Raw genomic sequence first — 18266 nt, 5'->3', positions numbered from 1 at the left:
ATCAGGTGAGGCTACAGGCTGTGTCCTGAAGTCGGACAGGGCCACAGACTGGGCTTAGAGATGCTATGGGCCACTGGCTGTGCTCCGCCGTTGGGCATTGTCGCCGGCCTGGCTCGCTGGTCAGAAGGTCCTCCAGCAGTATCTCGCTGTTGGGTATATACCACAGCCATTAAAGCCCATTGACTGGGGATCAAATGTGGCAGAACTGCCAACTGAACAAACTGACCAGATGGAGCCACTGACTTGGCTCTGCAAATGGGTAGAGCCACGGGCTGGCATTTCTGCTCAGGCATGACTATAAGCAGGAATGTGTTCAGCCAGGATTTGAGTGCTGGTTGTTGTAAGCCCTGCCCCCCTTCTCTGTCTACTTCTGATCCCCAGGAGGAGAACCCCACAGGTTTTTCCGGTGATCCTCTTGAGGCGAAACCAGAGTGAGCCTTCTGGGATGCATCTCTCAACACTGGAGAAGCTGGATGTTCACCTTGGGCTCTCTTTTCCAACTGGAGAAACTGTAGACCTTGGGCGGGGGGAGTGCACTGCGCAGGTCTGGGGGAGGGACAGTGCAGTCAGAGTGTAGCCTCCACTGATTCTTTCAATGCGGCCCTTTTGGTCTATGGCCCAGGGAGTGCTTCAGCCTCACTCCCAGGTTCTGGGATTTTCACAGTGGTGTCTGTGGATAGTTGCTTGTTGCTCATCTTGTGAGGAGAAGTGAAATCAGGAACAACCTATGTCACAATCTTGATGATGTCATCTCAAGACCTTAGGTAGTCATTTAACATAATGTTTTTGAATTATATTTATGACATTTGAAAATGCCACCATATAATGTTAAATGGAAAAGATTTTTAAACTGAAAAAATTGACGCGGAAATGCACTAAACTGTTAGCAGCACTTATCTCTGGATATTGAATTTGAGGTGTTTTTTACCTTCTTATACTAGTCACTCGGTGCTTTTCAAATTTTCCATGAAATTTGAAAAGAACATTTTTATAATCCAAATAATTTATATACATATAAAATTTGTATAAGCATAAAATGTCTTTTCAACACAGAGCAACTTCTGATTGTGCCTGTCATATTCAAAATTTCTCTCATAGAGCATCTTTAAAATATTAAATGCTCTTTTTTCCCCTATACCTATAGGTAGAACATATTGTATATTTGTAAATATTTTGTGCTCTTTTTATATACACTTGGTTAGCTCTAAGAATAAAATAGTGTTTGAGCTGCACGATTCATCTTAAAGGACAAAGAAAAATATCTTACAAGTTTAGGTACACTGAAGGGTATGTAGTGGACAAGGATTACATCCTGCTATGAATCTGGTGAGTTGAACATGGGATAAATTACAGAATTATCTTTCTGCACAAAGCAATTTTTCCCAAACTTAGCTTTTATTAATGTTCATACTCTTCTTATTTTCTGTTCATTTAATAGTAAATTACCAGGTTATCTGAAAGCAATAATAAACTAACTTCTCTTTTGATTCTTCTTAAGGCAATTTATTTTAAATTACAGTTGGAAAATAAATGGAAAAGAATGCCCCTCTGCCTCTCTGAAGTACTTCTTATGTTATTGCTTTCCCTCTTCTCATTCCCCCCATCAAAACAGTGTCCCCGTCTTTCCATTAACCCTCATCACTTTAACAGCATCCCCTTTATTTCTATGAATGCAGTGGGCACCAACTACAGTGAGACGTCAGTGAACAACAGAAACATTAAGCCTTTAACCCACTATGTTAGAAAAGTCACTTACTGTCAAAAATATGATACATTTCAAATTGGAAGGCAGCCCTCTCGAACTCTACAACCCCTTACCTGCTCAGGATCCTGCTTGAATTTAGAATCAGCATCACAACTGGGATGTACCTGATTCTGATATATAACAAGCCAAACTCTCAAAAACAGATTAAAGATATCAGAAGGCGTGTATACACCACAATCAAACAGCTATTTCACAAAGCTGTTGAGCAGAGAGAATTGACTTTTTTAAAAAGAGGCCTGCGGACATCCAGGTAGGGCTTCTGTAGGTACCCACCTGTGCCAGGGATACTGCAGGATCAGGATGAAAGGTTAATGAAAGTAATTTTCCTAAGAAGGATCCATTGATGTTAACCAATATATTAAGGAGAATAACCACTTGTCAGTCTGTGGCTTGAAACCTAGCAGCCTAGCACGTGTCTACTGATCAGCTCCTCTCTCCAACAAGAATATCTAGGTTGGGAAACAACAGCTACAATGAGAACATTCACAGTGAACATACAGTCAGTGCAACGGGAAGTAGGTGGATTGGATGATCACTGGGGCACAAGAATCATCAGTCTGTGATGATCTCCACTATGAGAAACACCCACAAAGTCAACTAGTGAATGATCTCTTTCTGTGGGATCTCAGCTAAAGGAAAATTTGAGTACTTCTTGACCATTAGAATTAATTTTGTTAATTGAGCTTTAATTTACAAACAATGAATTGTATTTATTTTAAGTGTACAGTTCGATATGTTTTGATAACTTTATAAGCCCATATAAACGCTGCTTTAATCAAGAGAACTATTCCACTATATATGAAATAGATAAACAACAAGGACCTACTATATAGAACTATATTCAATATCTTATAATAACCTATAATGGAAAAGAATCTGACAGCATTTCTATACATACACACACACGCACACACATATATATAACTGAATCACTTTGCTGTACACCTGAAACATTGTAAATCAACTATATTTCAATTAAAAAAAAAAGATAACAATTCCATCATTGCTAGAAGTTTTCTCATACCCTTTCCAGTTTATTGTCCTTCCCACACAGAGGCAACCATTATTCTGATTTCTGTCACCACAGATTTGCTTTGCCAGGCCTTGAACTTCACATATATAGAATCATACTTATGTCTTCTTTGTGTCTGACTTCTTTTGATCAACTTAATGTTTTCGAGATTCATCCAGTGTGTTGCTTTTATCAGTAGTTTATTTCCTTTTACTGCTAAATAATATTCTATTTTATGGACATATATCACAATTTGTTTATCCATTTTCCTGTTGATGAATATTGGTTTTGATGCCAATATTTGGTTAGTATGAATAAAGCTTCTAAGAATATTCTTGTACAGGTCTTTCTGTAGACAAATGATTTTGTTCCTCTTGAGTAATTCTTAGGAACAGAATTGCTGGATCATAGTAGAAGTGTATATTTAACTTTAAAAGCAACTGTCAGTTTTCCAAAATAGTTGTACAATTTTACACTCCTACCAGCCATGTATGAGAGTTTCAGTAGTCCCTTATATTTGCCAATATTTGGCATTATCAGTCATTTTAATTTTAGCCATTCCAGTGGGTATATTATGGTATCTTACTATGCTCATAATTTTCATTTCTGTGATGACTACTGACGTAGAGCCCGTTTTAAGGTGAGTATTGGCCATTCCTATATCTTCTTTTAAGAAGTATCCAAGTCCTTTGCCCATTGTTTATTCGGTTGGTTTCTTTCTCACTACTGAGTTGTAGCAATTGTCAGACATATGTATTGTGGTGGTTTCTCCCAGTCTATGGCTTGCCTTTTTATTTTACTACCAATTTTTGTTTTAACAAGAATGACAATAATATTTTAATTTCTATGAAGATCCTGTTTACTACTTTTTCATTTTATAGGTAGTGTTTTTTGTGTCCTATGTGTGTCCTTTTATTTTTTAATAAACTTATATCACAAGACTATTCCCAGTTTATTAAAATATGATTGTTAATAGCTACATAGTAGTTCAGCAAAAAAAGTATTTTGTGGAAATATCAGTCATTTCAATTTTTCATCAATATAAATAATACAATTATAAATATTTTTCACAGATTTCTCTGCATGCATCTCTGATTATTTGCTTTAGACAAAATGCTATTATTGTAGATAGTGGATCAAAGGGTACATATTTTGATACCTACTGCTAAATTGGGTTTACCAATTTGTACTCCTACCAGCAGTATAGAAGAGTGGTTACTCTCAAGTTTCAAATATATGAAAATAAACATATATTTAAAATATATTTTTATATTTCTTTTATGAATCAATTTTGCCTGTCTTTTGAACATCTGGCTGGGGGGGGTGATTCATTAACATTATTAATCTTTTGATTTTCCTATATTGTAATTTTTTAGATTCATCATTGATACTGACTTGAAGAGTTTTAAGTTTTTGTGTACACAGGGATATCAGAATTTTCCTTTATGTTTTCTGTATTAGAGTCTGTCTTTTAAAAGACATTTCCCAGAATGAAATCCGGTATACTTATGAATACGAGTGGGTCTCTTACTACCAATGGTCAATGATGTCACCAAAGTAATGTAAAAACAGATACATACATTGATTCAACAGGAAACAACTCATATGCACTGAAACCCTTTCCAGTCACTTTACTGGATAGCTCCAATGAGACTCTCACCTGCAATGCCTGACTTCCCAAATCAATGGGGGCCATATTAGGTTCTCACAGAGCTATCTCCCTGTACTCTGTGTTGGTCACTTGACTGCTCCCTGGCCTCTGTGACTGCCCTAGCTCCATTTCTCCCCCTGAAAACATCCTCACACTCTATGACTAGTTTACTCAAGTCCTCTGCTCATTCAGCTTGAAGTGAGCAGAAGTACAGCTTCAATAACCCACTCTGTTATGGACTGAATTGTGTCCCCCCCTAGAATTCATGATTTGAGGCCATAACCCCCAATTTGATGATATTTGGAGATAGAGCCTCTGGGAAGGTAGTTAAACTTAAACGAGGTCATAAAGGTAGGGCCTGAATCCAATAAGCTTGGTGAAGACGAAGAAACGCAGACAGCTCTCCATATTCACAGACAGGAAAGGCCATGTGAAAACACAGCAAGAAGGCAGCAATCTACAAGCCAGGAAGAGAGACATCACCAAAAACCAAACCTGTCGGCACCTTTATCCTGGACCTTTAGCCTCCAGAACCGTAAGAAAATAAATTCCTGCTGTTTAAGCCACGCAGTCTGTGGTATATTGTTATGATAGCACTAGAAGACAAATACACTCTCCAATACAATCTTCTCTCTAAGAGTACCCTTATTTCTTCTTCTATACTCTTGATGTGGGTAATGGACTCAGAGTCACCAGATTTGTTTTGAATATCAATCATTTGAAGTTCTTCATAGATGATCCACAACCTTTCCTTAGAATACATCGTCCCTGAACACTCTGTCCTCAGTTTCAGAATTACAATTATGAAACTCATGAAAAAAATAGTACTTAGCCTCCTACACTATCTCAATTCGATTCTTGGACTAATCAAAATTCACCCCTGGTGCTGAGAAGGGCCAGTCTTTTCAAAAGCCCGTGGCCACCAATATTGGATCAAAATGAGAGTCTGTTAGCAAGGAAGAAGGATGGGAATGATGTTGGGCAGGCAGCCAGGAGTGCCCACAACAAGGAAGGTGTTTACAGGTGGCTTTAAAAGAAAAATTTCCTCTAATCAAACTGAGCTAAAATACAGAACTCTGAAGCCAATTCTTAACCATATGTAATAGTCAAACTGTAAATAGCCTTAGTCATGTTTAAAATCAGCTTTTTGTGCACAGACATAGAAAGAAGCTTGATATTCTATGCACCTCTTCCTATCTTTTGGACTTCTGCTTTTTTCCCTTTAAATTCTCTTAACACTCCACAGCTTAAGAGGGAGAAGGAAAAGTAAAGGAAAATGAAAAGGGAGAAGCTTCTGACAAGTCTGTAGTGCCTTTGAAATGCCCATTCTTATCTATTAGAGATCATAAGAGGCAAGAAGCCACTTTCTAAGTAGCACAAGCAAGAGTAAAGCAACATCTTCTTATGAGAAGTCAGGAAGAGAAAAGAGAAGAGGAAGCCAGGAAGTCAAGCATGATGGGTATCCCCTTCTGCCCTTCTAGGCATACTCTCCACCCACTCTACCCTGACTTTTTTCCCAGCAAGCTGACCTCTACAGACGGTACCACCTGGGCCCCTTGCCCTCTGGCTTCCACATTGGTTTGCTAATGGTTGGCACTGGTAGGAGATGGAGGGTGGGAGAAGGGAGAGGTAAGGGAATTTACCCCCCTGCATCCCTCCCTGGTGATGCTTGGCTGTGGCTATGTTCTTGTCCCCAAGGTGGCAACTCCTATCACATGGACTCCCTCCCCTGACTGCAACTCTCCCCACCTTTTCATAGCTACCACCTCCTTTTGTCCATTCAGGTGCAGGTGTAGCATGCTTCACCAAAGAATGCTTCACCATTCTTTGTCAGTTCCCTTAAGCCTACTGACACCATTGCAAATTGCCCCTTTGTTAAGCTGCTTTTTTACTTACCACTTTGAACTTGCCATCGGTTTGCTGCATGGACTCTGACACCTCAGATCACAAGTTCAGAAGAAGCATGTATCTAAGGCAAAGTAGATGAAAATCCTGAAACGCAAGGCAAAAAATAAATCAAGTTACCAGCAATCTGAGCGCCAAACTAAAAACCTGATTCTGATACAATATTGCATTAAATAAGGAAACTCTACTATGCTTATTCTAAGACAAACTGAAGCCAACAAACTGATGGGAGAGAAAGGTAGTAGATTGTGACAAAAACACCGGTAGAAGGGATTGGTCACAGGGTCAGAGACGGAGTGCAGAAAAACTGACCTCCACTGATCTACAGACCACCTCTCACTCTTCTTTCTTCCAAGTCTTCCGGTCTCTATCCCCAGATTTTCTCCCATTGTATAATTTTATAACCATTCTTCTTAAGCCTTCAACTATCACTTCCAGACAGAATAATGCAAAAGGCTTTTTCTAACCTAAACTTTACTCTTCAGTTACAGCCCTAACTGCCTGGATATCCCCTGCCACTCAAAATTAACTCATCCCAAATTTATCATATCTTCATCCTCTCACAGTAACTGGCCATTCCTCTTGACCTGCCTTTATACTGGTGGCATCAACTGTCTCCCGTTCCACCACGCTCACGAGTTCAGGCATCTTTTTACTACCTTCTCCCACAAACCCCAGGTCTAAGTCTGTTGCCACACAGAAAATCCAGATGGCGAATCACTGTATATATTCTCCTGTGGGTTTCAGTCTTCCTCTCCAGCCTCGTCTCTCACCTCTTCTCTTCATTATCGTCATCCTATTCTCATACTATAATGCATGCCTTGCCTCTACATTATTTAGTCTAATAGAAAAACCTTTGCCAAATAATCCTATCTGACACATGGCAAGTGCACTTCCTTCAAAAACTCTTCCCTCTTTTCTTTCCCCAGCCAAATGTCCTCCTCTTCTGAACATTTGACTTACACAACTCTTACAGACTTGTTCTCTAGTACGTATTACAATCATGTACTATGCATTATAATCATGTACTACTATTATGCATGATATCATTTTGTACAATAACTATTTTATATCATAATAATGTATTATGTATTATACTCCTGATTTTAAAATACAGAAATATTTTCTGTGCTAAATTTCAATTGCTTGAAAGTAGGACAGGTCCTATTTGCTTTATCCTCCGCAGCACCTGTCTTCAATAAATAATGTCTGAACTGCATTGTGTTGCATTGAGTTTTCTGATACGCATATCAAATTTTCAGGGAAAATTATTTCTAAAATTAAACAAAGACTATCAAAAATCCAAAAGCCGTGCCGTATATACCTCCTATATCTTGGCACAATTTTCATTTTTTAAAACATTAGAAAATAATTAAAGAAAACTAGATTAATTTCACAAACAATATTTAACTTAGAAATGTTAACCCAGTCCCTGTAACAGTGACAAGTTTGTGTCTATAGTTCACCTTAAGGGATTTGGTAACAATACATTTTTCTCTCCCAGACAAATTAAGTTATTCTAGACAAGCATGCAGTACTTTGTTAGCAAAACGTAGCTGCTTGTGTCTGCATTGTAATTTTACTAATTGGCACATATACGACGTAGAGACTGAAAAACGAATGTTGTTTTGCAAGGAGGTTTTCTGTTTTCACAAAAATACCCACTCTTACTGATAATGAATAATTTGGACCTAAAAGTTTCCCCCAGAAAACTTTGAAAAAATCCTTTAGTTTGATCAATCTTCCTCCATGTTTTTCTGGTTATTTGGGACAGCTGCATGAAAATATGTTCTTTGATTTAGCTATTCATTTTCTTAATAACCATAACTGAGTATTAGCATTATAATTTCTTGAATAATGTTCATCAGATTCTCCTCTAATGACATCAATGCCTGTTTTCTTTTTTTCCTGAAGCTCTCACTCCGCAAGGACCATTCTCCATCGTGATATTGTTTGTAACCATATGCAGTGGACCTCTTTGTTTGCTTTTTAGTTTTGCTTTGTTCACCTATCTTCTTCATAGCCCATTCTTTTGTTTTCTTTTGGGGAAATTCCCTTCTCCACACCCTCAGTCCTTGTGGTCTGGGTTCGTGGAGCTGACTCTACCCTAAGCACCAAAAATGGGCACGTTCCAGCCGGAGAAGTCAGATCATTTTATCTCCTGACTACGGTGTTTAGTTCACAAAGGAATAATGAATCAAATTGAATTCACAAGAATCAGGCCAGGGACTGGTGGGAATCCTTAGAAAAGGTACTCTCTTTCCATTTGGGTTGCTAAACAGGAAAGATATAGCTTAGACATTTCTTGGTGGCGGGGCTGGGGGGCGGGGACCTGAAGAGGAAACTAATACAGGAAAGCAGAACAAGAGGTGGAGAAAGATTTCTGACATAACTACTTGTGCACCTGGATTCACGACTTCTCTGGATTTTTAATTATGTAAGCCAGTTTTTTTTTAATTAAGCCAGTTTGTAAGTTAATAAATTCCCTCTTTTTTATATTTAAAAAAGAAACTGATTTTCTCTCCCTTGCAAATGAAAAGATTCATAGCTGGTATACCATGGGGCACCATATGCTCTTCAACCGTCTTCCTCTCTAACCAATGACCAGTGTCAGCCTGGCTTCCTCCTCTGCTCTGCAGCTGTCATTATCACGCCTCTTTCCAGGGCCTGATGTATAACCTTCATCTGCAAAGTCCAGAAACACCTTTGGGCTTTATTCTAATTATCCTCAACTTCTCTCTATCTACCAGTGCACTGTGCAATGTCATTTTTCAAATGTTGATTCATCCCTGAACATGTTTTAAGTCCATCTGCTTCTTTCATATTTCCCAAAATATGCTTTAAATTTTTAAATTATTTTAAATAGAGACACAATAAAACATATAGAAGTAATTCACAGCAAACATATAAATTAATAAGGTCACTGATGGGGGCTTTGATATCCATATTCTGCAAATCGATGATTCTAAAATAGGCAGAGCAAGTAGCTAGTATAGGTTGAGGACTTAGAAGGCCCCCACTTGATCTCCTAACTGTACCACCTCATTTCTATCCTAGCGCCTGTGAAACCACCATTAGTAATTTTACCATTTGATATATATATATATATATACATACATATATCTATATATAGATATAGATATACACAATGGAACATCACTCATCCATACAGAAGAATGAAATAATACCATTTGCAGCAACATAGGTGGACCTAGAGATTATCATACTAAGCAAAGTAAGTCAGAGAAAGACAAATACCATATGATATCACTTATATATGGAATCTAAAACATGATACAAATGAACTTATTTACAAACAGAAACAAACTCACATAGAAAACAAACTTATGGTTACAAAAGGGGAAAGGAGAAGGGGGAGGGATAAATTAGGAGTTTGGGATTAACATATACACAATACTATATATAACATAGATAAACAACAAGGTTCTACTGTATAGCACAGGGAGCTATATTCAATATCTTGTAATAAACAGTAATGAAAAAATATGAAAAAGAATCTATATATGTATAACTGAATCACTTGGCTGTACACCAGAAACTAATACAACATTGTAAATCAACTATACTTCAATTTTTAAAAATGAAAATAAAGTAATAATAATCTTGTCATTTGATTTTTAAAAAGTGAGCTGGACAGTAAACACATTGCCCAAGTTTTGCACACTAAAAATCCAAATTTATGGCATGACATCCATGAGTATATCCATGGGAAAAAAGAGAAAATATGACAGTGTAAGAAAATCCTAGAAAATCCACTCCTCATGGGCTCTGAAAAACACCACCATTCAGTTTCATGTTGCACATGAATAAAATTTTCATTAGGTCAGACTGATCCACCTACAGAAGATCCTGATTTTCTACAAAAGATTATAAAATACTGGAATAGGAGTTGAAATAAACTGCTCTGCCTTGCTCAAAAAAAAACTGACATGTGTAAATTTTCCAAGCTTCATTTTCACCATCAAGGCTGTTGACAAGGGACATTATATTATTTGACTTTATCTCACTATTCAGAAAGGATGATCAAAGCACCTTTAATAACAGATCAGTTTCATTAATAAAACCTCTGCTCTACTCCAATTTACATGAGCTTCATTATGAAAAGTAACTGGCCACTCTGAATTTACTGAGGAGTCAGCTAACACTGAATATAAAAGCACAGAAAGATTTAAGAGGAAGACCTGATTCAAGGTCATCTATGTTGTAAAGAAAACTGAGTGATCCTTAAGGGGGAAAAAAAGTTGGGCCTACTTAAAAAGCACTCAACCTGAAATTAAGCTTTAAATTTTGAATAAATAAATGTCTTGCTGGACAGAAAAATCTAGTGCCCCAAACCCAGTGGACACAAGAAAATGGTTTTGTGACCTTGTCACTGTCAGACATCAATGTCATAATAATTGAAAACTGGTTACTGGCTGATTTTGTCATCCCTCCTCTTGAACGTCCTATTCCAATAACTCATCTAACGTAACTGTCAGAGCTGGGGAGTGATGACAAGGCCCCCATCACAAATCTGTGATACACAGTTAAATTTAAAAGGTTCTTATTTCACATGCAATACTGAACAGACTTTTTAAGTGAATAAGATCACTGGAGCTCTCAATTCCAATACAATGTTTCTGACAGCTAGTTCAAAATGCACGTGGGTGAGGGGCTTGGGCTATACATTTTGAAAGAGCAAATGATAAGGCTATAAGATAATACTAGTACTTCTTCTTCCCCAATCACATTATGGAAAAGTGATAGTGAACAACCTTTAGAATTCCCTCCAGTTGAGAGTGTACAAATAAGAAAAGTGAATGTATTCTCTTGCTTGTATTTAGTAGTAAGGCTCAATGATGTATGTTTTGCCCTCATCGTGGAGACTGGAAATTATATATATATATGTATACACATATATATATATACATATATATATACATATAAAATACCTGAAATGTGTAAATTTTTTATATATTATATATTTAATACATAATATGTGTAATACCTGAAATATGCAAAAATTTAATATATTTTATATATATTATATATATTTTAGGACAGATTCTGAAGGTATTAAGAAGGTCTAGGAATTCAGAGGGTTCCACAGGTACATATGTGTCTGTTTTACACAGATTATTCAAATTTGACCAAAAATAACATTTTGTAGAAGGCTCTCTCCTCCAACAATCGAAATTCTATCCAATCCTGAATCCCTGTTCAAGGTCTACCTTCTCTGTGATCTTCCCTAATAAATCCAGCCCACACCCTCCCTTCTCTCTCAAATGTGATTTCTACTTCACCACCACCGTCACACATTTATTAAGTACTTACTGAAATGCAGGACCTTATTCCTGAAGTCATCAGGCTTCAGGTTCCTAAGCTTGAAACAGTTTAAAGTTTGCAGTGAAGACCGATGCAGACACACAAAAAAGTATAAGCAATCGCCCACAGTAGTTGTAGATCACGGGGTAAGTGAACACAGGAATGCGGAGGAGGATGGGGTCACAAAGGCTGCATTAGTCAGAGGGAAGAAAGGTTTATGGAGGAGGTAGACTTCAAGTTTGTCCTGGACGAAGGGCCCCTCTCATACAGCCACAGCGTGAACAAGATGTAGAGGCAGAGACGGACCAACATAGGACCGATGGGAAGGTTTGGGGAACTCACACGTTCTCTTCATCTGTGGATTTATCCGTCACTAAAGGTGATCTCACCTGTGCTTGAGGGAAAACTCGCTAACCAAAGAGTGAAAGAAATGCAACAGCATGTACTTCTAAAATAATTTAGTTTAGATAGCATTAGCAAGACAGCAAAAGGATGACAAACTACCACTGGGGTCCACACTGACTAGGGTCCATTTTTACTGGTTGTCTAAATTTGGGCCCCAAGCTCAATAACTGAGAACAAGTCCAGTTAACTCTCACATTTGAGGTAGGAGCCTTTCATTTATGAACGATAATGTAAATAGTAAAAAAGGGACTTTCCTTAAAAGTCACAATTGAATTTGAAATCCCCGGTGGGGGTTGGACTAAAGCAACATAAAAAAATTAATAAGACTTACTCCCAAGTGCTTACTCCCTACTGCCCTTTAATCTCTATGGAAAACATACAGAGATTCAGAGATTTATGCTTTGCTAAGAGCTATTCTGCAGAAACCCAAGTTTCCCTCCCAAAGCCCAGTGAGTCTCAATCTTGGTGGCATATTAAAGGCACCTGGAGAGCTGTTAAAACCCACTAAACACAGTATCTACCTGGTCCACTAACTCAGAATCTTCAAGGGTGGAGCCCAGACAGGCTATCTTCCCGTGCAGCCGAGTTAAGAACGACTGACATCTCCCTTCTTACAACCACCAATGCCCTTCCCAGTTTAGGAAGGGCTCAACCATCTGCCCATTTACCATCATTTTGTGAAAACAGGGGGACACAGCACAGCATATATAAACTTTTAAACTTAAATAAACTTTTGTCTTAACTATCAATACTGGGCATAACTGACTAAGCAATTAGTAAAAGAATCAGAAAAAAATCAAGCAATGTAGGCAGAGGTTTTAAGGAAAGTGTTGAAAGAAAACAAGAGAGACAAGAAAAATAAGAGTAGTGAATCATTTTTAGAAATAAAATGTCCTGAAATATACAAGTGTAGCCAATATTAACTCCGTTAATATTTAGGATGACATAGGTATTAACCACTATGACAACAGTAATACCTACCTGTTTTTAATTCTTGCTAGAGGTCACTCAGAGTATTAAGTGTTTTGTATATTAAACTCAATCTTACAACAGTTCTGTAACAGAGTACCCTATTTTATAGATGAAATAAGGCTCATAATAATTAAGTGATTTTCCCTGATGTAACCTAGCTAGTGCCTGAACCAGTTTTCACACAGATTTACTGATTCCTAAAGTGTCACAAAAGCAATTTGATTCAGTTATCATACACCGGTATCATCCAAGCGCTCAGTTTACAGCCCTGATCTGTAGCTGAGAGGGGAGGTGGGGGGATGGGGTGGATATGAATTGATATAAATGACTTTTGAGTCCAGTTAGTCCTAATTTAGGGCAGAAATCACTTAATTTGTAATTTGTTGATCCGGGGTTAATTTCTGACTTATTGGGTGGGCTGTTTAAATGTCATTCCTGTTTGACCGTCATTCTGACTTATTGGGTGGGCTGTTTCAAACTTCTCTTCCTATCGGCAGCTTTCACTCATGGACCCAGTTTGCCAAGAATTCCCAATATTTTTGGAGCAAGAAAGACTGTAACTTGTTTTTGGAGCCAATTCTTTTCATGGTACTAGTCTTTAAAACATTGTTCTTTTTCAAAATAGGTGGACACTGATAACGAGCCAGACTTAAGGTAAAGGATAATACTTTAAAGTTTCGTGTAATCATTTCAATAAGTTCTTGAAAGTGTTTTTAGCTTTAACAAAGCTCTGTATATGAGTGAGTGCATTCTGTTTATAGAATGGAGAATTAAGGAGCACACTCCAGCCTAACTTATCCACAAAGGGCCAAAGCAGAGAAAAAAAACAACTCCCTATGCATAGCACGAGGCCCCCATCCTGAAAGTACTCTGCTATCTAATTTAAAGCCTGCCTCACTCTCGTTACCAAGAGGAAACATGCCACAATTCCAGCTAAAGATTAGAATGTGTTTCCCAGAGACCGAAGGAAAACCCTCTCCCACACTGAAGACAGACCCTTGAAAACCCTAACTTACTTTCCTTATTTGTTGCTTGACATGTCATCCTGCTTCTCATAATTTATCCCAGCTCTTTCTATGGAAAGTATAGTATTTGCTCAAAAAGGACAAAGAAATGGTAAATCATCAAACACTGATCACCAAGTCAAAGGAATGGATATTTCTTTTACTAGGGGAAGACACAAAGAAGATTATTAGGTATTTGTAGTTATAAATAACAGATGAAGTTTTCCCTTTTATGCATAAAAACCTGGCAATGTCATGATTATATACTCAAAATGTATTACACGTCTAAGTATTAAAATGTGAAGGATAATAATCTCAGAATATGTTGTTTTCTGAATATGCTAATCTTAATTGCCATGAAATTTGCATTTCATATCATTTGAAGTCTGAATATGAGCATACTTGATATGAATCCAATATCAGTCACAATTTTTCTTTATTTTGTTACTCTCGTCCTAGATTTAAAAACAACACAGAAGGCAGGAGAGGGGGAAGATGGCGGAAGAGTAAGACGCGGAGATCACCTTCCTCCCCACAGATACATCAGAAATACATCTACACGTGGAACAACTCCTACAGAACACCTACTGAGCGCTGACAGAAGACCTCAGACCTCCCAAACGGCAAGAAACTCCCCACATACCTGGGTAGGGCAAAAGAAAAAAGAATAAACAGAGACAAAAGAATAGGGACGGGACCTTACCAGTGGGAGGGAGCTGTGAAGGAGGAAAGATTTCCACACACTAGGAAGCCCCTTCGTGGGCGCAGACTGCGGGTGGCGGAACAGGGGAGCTTCGGCGCCTCGGAGGAGAGCACAGCAACAGGGGTGTAGAGGGCAATGCGGAGAGATTTTCGCACTGAGGATCGGTGCTTACAAGCACTCACCAGCCCGAGGCTTGTCTGCTCAACCGCCAGGGTGGGCGGGGCTCGGAGCTGACGATCGGGCTTCGGTCGAAGCGCAGGGAGAGGACTGGCGGCGTGAACACAGCCTGCAGGGGGTTAGTGCTGGCCGGGAGGGAGTCCGGGGAAAAGTCTGGACCTGCCAAAGAGCCAAGAGACTTTTTCTTCCCGCTTTGTTTCCTGATGCGCGAGGAGAGGCGATTAAGAGCGCTGCTTAAAAGAGCCCCAGAGACGGGCGCGAGCCGCAGATACCAGCGCGGACCCCAGAGACGGGCATGAGACGCTAAGGCCGCTGCTGCCGCCACCAAGAAGCCTGTGTGTGAGCACAGGTCACTATCCACACCTCCCCTCCCGGGAGCCTGTGCAGCCCCCACTGCCAGGGTCCCGTGATCCAGGGACAACTTCCCAGGGAGAACACACAGCATGCCTCAGCCTGGTGCAACATCACATTGGCCTCTGCCGCCGCAGGCTCACCCCGCATCCATACCCCTCCCTCCCGCACGGCCTGAGTGAGCCAGAGCCCCCGAATCAACTGCTCCTTTAACCGCATCTTCTCTGAGCGAAGAACAGACGCCCTCAGGTGACCTACACGCAGCGGCGGGTCTAAACCCAAAGCTGAAACCCGGGAGCTGTGCAAACAAAGAAGAGAAAGGGAAATTTCCCCCAGCAACCTCAGGAGCAGTGGATTAAATCTCCACAATCAACTTGATGTACCCTGCATCTGTGGAATACCTGAATAGACCACGAATCATCCCAAATTGAGGAGGTGGACTTTTATAACAAGATATATTATTTTTTCCCCTTTTCCTCTTCTTGTGAGTGTGTATGTGTATGCTTCTGTGTGAGATTTCATCTGTATAGCTTTGCTTTCACCATTTGTCCTAGGGTTCTGTCTGTCCGTTTTTATTTTTTTTCCTTAAAAAAATTTTTTTTTCTTAATAATTATTTTTTATTTCAATAACTTTATTTTATCTTACTTTATTTTATTTTATCCTCTTTCTTTCTTTCTTTGTACTTTTTCTCCCTTTTATTCTGAGCCATGTGGATGAAAGGCTCTTGGTGCTGCAGCCAGGACTCAGTGCTGTGCCTCTGAAGTGGGAGAGCCAACTTCAGGACACTGGTCCACAAGAGACCTCCCAGCTCCACATAATATCAAATGGCAAAAGTCTCCCAGAGATCTCCATCTCAACACCAACACGCAGCTTCACTCAACGACCAGCAAGCTACAGTGCTGGACACCCTATGCAAACAACTAGCAAGACAGGAACACAACCGCACCCATTAGCGAGACGCTGCCTAAAATCATAATAACTCCACTGACACCCCAAAACATACCACCAGACGTGGACCTGCCCACCAGAAAGACAAGATCCAGCCGCATCCACTAGAACACAGGCACTAGTCCCCTCCACCAGGAAGCCTACACAACCCACTGAACCAACTTTAGCCAATGGGGACAGAAACAAAAAACAATGGGAACTATGAACCTGCAGCCTGCAAAAAGGAGACCCCAAACACAGTAAGATAAGCAAAATGAGAAGAAGAAAAACACACAGCAGATGAAGGACCAAGATAAAAACCCACCACACCTAACAAATGAAGAAGAAATAGGCAGTCTGAAAAAGAATTCTGAAAAAGAATTCAGAATAATGATAGTAAAGATGATCCAAAATCTTGGAAATAGAACAGAGAAAATGAAAGAAACACTTAACAAGGACCTAGAAGAACTAAAGATGAAACAAACAACGATGAACAACACAATAAATGAAATTAAAAATACTCTAGATGGGATCAATAGCAGAATAACTGAGGCAGAAGAACAGATAAGGGACCTGGAAGATAAAACAGTGGAAATAACTACTGCAGAGCAGAATAAAGAAAAAAGAATGAAAAGAACTGAGGACAGTCTCAGAGACCTCTGGGACAACATTAAACGCACTAACATTCGAATTATAGGGGTCCCAGAAGAAGAAGAGAAAAAGAAAGGGACTGAGAAAATATTTGAAGAGATTATAGTTGAAAACTTCCCTAATATGGGAAAGGAAATAGTTAATCAAGTCCAGGAAGCACACAGATTCCCATAAAGGATAAATCCAAGGAGAAACAAGCCAAGACACATATTAACCAAACTATGAAAAATTAAATACAAAGAAAACATATTAAAAGCAGCAAGGGGAAAACAACAGATAACACACAAGGGAATCCCCATAAGGTTAACAGCAGCAGAAACTCTGCAAGCCAGAAGGGACTGGCAGGACATATTTAAAGTGATGAAGGAGAAAAACCTACAACCAAGATTACTCTACCCAGCAAGGATCTCATTCAGATTTGATGGAGAAATTAAAACCTTTACAGACAAGCAAAAGCTGAGAGAGTTCAGCACCACCAAACCAGCTTTACAACAAATGCTAAAGGAACTTCTAGAGGCAAGGAACACAGGAGAAGGAAAAGACCTACAATAACGAACCAAAAACAATTAAGAAAATGGGAATAGGAACATACTTATCAATGATTACCTTAAATGTAAATGGATTAAATGCTCCCTCCAAAAGACACAGACTGGCTGAATGGATACAAAAACAAGACCCATATATATGCTGTCTACAAGACACCCACTTCAGACCTAGGGACACATACAGACTGAAAGTTAGGGGATGGAAAAAGATATTCCATGCAAATGGAAATCAAAAGAAAGCTGGAGTAGCAATTCTCATATCAGACAAAACAGATTTTAAAATAAAGACTATTAGAAGAGACAAAGAAGGACACTACATAATGATCAAGGGATCAATCGACGAAGAAGATATAACAATTGTAAATATTTATGCACCCAACATAGGAGCACCTCAATACATAGGCAAATACTAACATCCATAAAAGGGGAAATCGACAGTAACACATTCATAGTAGGGGACTTTAATACCCCAATTTCACCAGTGGACAGATCATCCAAAATGAAAATAAATAAGGAAACACAAGCTTTAAATGATACATTAAACAAGATGGACTTAATTGATATTTATAGGACACTCCATCCAAAAACAACAGAATACACATTTTTCTCAAGTGCTCATGGAACATTCTCCAGGATAGATCATATCTTGGGTCACAAATCAAGCCTTGGTAAATTTAAGAAAATTGAAATTGTATCAAGTATCTTTTCCGACCACAACGCTAGGAGACTAGATATCAATTACAGGAAAAGATCTGTAAAAAATACAAACACATGGAGGCTAAACAATACACTACCTAATAACGAAGTGATCACTGAAGAAATCAAAGAGCAAATCAAAAAATACCTAGAAACAAATGACAATGGAGACACGA

The 18266-nt window shown here is 38.8% G+C and overlaps 1 long non-coding RNA gene across 1 annotated transcript in view; it reads right to left on the bottom strand.

Moving 5' to 3' along the window:
- Positions 1-6324: 6324 nt before the first annotated feature.
- The window catches only part of LOC307184545, a 60068-nt gene continuing 48126 nt past the window's right edge, over positions 6325-18266 (bottom strand). The window contains exon 5 of the long non-coding RNA XR_013827741.1: positions 6325-6420. This is a non-coding gene — a long non-coding RNA (uncharacterized lncRNA). The remainder of the gene's footprint in view (positions 6421-18266) is intronic.

This window comes from Stenella coeruleoalba (assembly GCF_951394435.1).
Source record: "Stenella coeruleoalba genome assembly, chromosome: 3".
Taxonomy (NCBI): domain Eukaryota; kingdom Metazoa; phylum Chordata; class Mammalia; order Artiodactyla; family Delphinidae; genus Stenella; species Stenella coeruleoalba.
Note: the sequence above shows the minus strand (reverse complement) of the source record. Positions and strands in the feature narration are given on the sequence as shown.